General features: G+C 43.5%; 1 pseudogene; it reads right to left on the bottom strand.

Annotated features, from left to right (window-relative positions):
- Window positions 1–547: 547 nt before the first annotated feature.
- On the bottom strand, window positions 548–1,820 carry LOC114508832 (annotated as a pseudogene).
- Between the last annotated feature and the right edge of the window lie 826 nt (window positions 1,821–2,646).

Here is a 2,646-nt window from a genome sequence, read left to right as displayed (position 1 = left end):
TTATATTCTACATAGTTCTAACATCACTTTTGAACTGACGACTTACTTACTCTGGTGAGAGAGGGGTGCTAGGAGTACTTGGAATTGCCCATTTTACCTATATAATCTCTTCCCGTTTAAAGCAGTTCCTCCACGGACAGTGTCCAGATTCTGTTCTCAGAAATGAATTCCTCCCTCTACTATACCACCCATGTTACTTTCTCTAGATTTCTGTTGGGCTATTTTGCTCATTACATATTGCATTACAATTAGTAATATGTGTATCTTCCTCTTCAAGTTTTGATATTTAAGTTCCCTGATGTAGGAGTCAGGGCATATTTATATTTTGTGCCACAGAGAATATCTAGAAATACCAGGCCCTCAATGACTGTGAGCTGAAATGAACAATAAAAATGTTAGAGATAATAAAAGTCAAATAGTTGCATTTTATTATTCCTAGTACATTGAATCTATACCCTGGAGACTACATTGCTGGCACATTTTACATTTCTTAAAGTAATGCCTTCAATTCCAATGAGGTTCTTAGATAAATAGAAAAATATTCTCTCTTATTTTTGGCTGGGTACAGTGAACTTTATTGATGGTGCATGACAAGGCAGGGCTCCCTAAGACCTTCCCCTCTGCAGGGGGTCTAGGATGGAAACCGGAACTCAGGAGATTCTTAGCGTGTTGGGGCATTGATTTGGGGCAAGGACTCCCCAGCAGCTGAGGGCCTCTCTTCCTGTTGCTGGGGCTAGCGGTCCAGGGGGCTCTTATTCCTTGGAGGCCATATGGACCATAAGGTCCCCCACCCTGTTGCTGTAGCCAGATTCATTGTCATACCAGGAAATGGCCTTGACAAGGTAGTCATTGAGGGCAATGCCAGCCCCAGCATCAAAGGTGAAGGAGTAGATGTCACTGTTAAAGTCGTAGGAGACAACCTGGTCCTCAGTACAGCCCAGGATGCCCTTGAGGGGGTGGGGGGCTCTGATACCTGCGTCACTACCCTTTAGATGTCATTTTTGGTGGCTTTCTCTAGGTAGCAGGTCAGATCCACAACTGACACATTGGGGGTGGGGACACAGAAGGCCATGCCAGTGAGCTTCTCATTCGCTTCAGGGGTGACTTTGCCCACAGTCTTGGCAGCACCAGTAGAAGCAGGGGTGATGTTCTAGGAAGCCCCTAGACCATCATGCCGCAGCTTCCCAGAGGGGCCACGGCCTTCTGGGTTGCAGTGATGGCACGTACTATAGTCATGAGTCCCTCCACGATGCCAAAGTTGTCATGGATGATCTTGGCCAGGGGGGATAAGCAGTTGGTGATTCAGAAGGCACTGTTGACTGTCTCCATGGAGTTGTCATACTTGTCATGGTTCATACCCATTGCAAACGTTGGGGCATCTGCAGAAGGAGCAGAGATGGTGACCCCCTTGTCTCCACCCTTCAATAAGTCCCAGCCTTCTCCATGGCAGTGAAGATACCAGTGGACTCCACAGCATATTCAGAACCCGCATCACCCTATTTGACGTTGGCAGGATCTTGCTTCTGGAAGATGGAGATGGGCATTCCATTGATGAAAAGCTTCCCATTCTCAGCCTTGACTGTGCCTTTGAACTTGCCATGGGTAGAATCATACCAGAACATGTAGACCATGTAGTTGAGGTCAATGAAGGGATCACTGATGGTGACAGTATTCACTTTGCTGGAGTAAAAAGCAGCCCTGGTGACCAGGCACCCAATACAGCCAAATCTGTTCACTCTGACCTTCACCATCGTGTGTCAGGGTTAAGGCTGGCACTGCGCAGGAAGACACAGCTGTCTGTCAAACAGGAGGAGCAGAGAGCGCTAATTCTTTTTTCTTTGTGGAATAAATATAATGCCTTTATCAGTGAGATTAATAACATCATTTTAGATTCCAAAGTAGGAACTTTGGAAATCATGCCAAAATCTATCATGTGTTCTTTTTTGTCAGTGAGTATAAAAATTGGGTTCTTGCTAAAGAAGCTAAAAGCAAATAATTTTTCACTCCAGATAGATTTTAGAAATAAAACAAAATTCAGATAACCAGCCAAAACAAACTAGCTGAAAGAAGTTGATGAAGTCCCAGAGAGGTTATTTCATTTTGGAGTTCAAGTGAAAGCATCCTCAATCGGCACTTGGCAGCAAACAAGAATCGTTTGCAAGAAATAATATTCATTTCCCTAAATGCCAGTCACCTCTGGGATTCAGTCTGAAATCCCCACTTTTATCTTATCCCTGAGCAAGACCCTCCCCCTTTCTTATTCTAGGGCATAATAATGAAGTTATGTATTATGCATTATGCCTTAAGGGAACTCAGACTAGTAACACAAGCTATCATTAATCTCTCCACTTCAGGATTGTCCCTAATAAAGTCTATAATCACCTGTGTTGCAGTTGAACCAGGTAAGGTAGGAAAAATGGCTACTCTAGAGCTGAAAATTATGATGCTCTTTGAGAAGACACATAAAGCACCCTCTTATTTTATCAACTTATTTTTCAAAGCCTCTCTTTAGATGTTCAGTGACTTTCTTAAAAGAGTAATTTGCTCTCATCCAAAAAAAAAAAAAAGTTTCCAGCCCTTCTGGTTGCAGAGATAGGCCCTTTTACTGTAAATCAATGTGTTGCTGTCTTGTTTGCTCTGCTGTAA

Source organism: Phyllostomus discolor, chromosome 11 (assembly GCF_004126475.2).
Source record: "Phyllostomus discolor isolate MPI-MPIP mPhyDis1 chromosome 11, mPhyDis1.pri.v3, whole genome shotgun sequence".
Taxonomy (NCBI): Eukaryota; Metazoa; Chordata; class Mammalia; order Chiroptera; family Phyllostomidae; genus Phyllostomus; species Phyllostomus discolor.
This window is presented reverse-complemented; position numbering and strand designations above follow the sequence as displayed.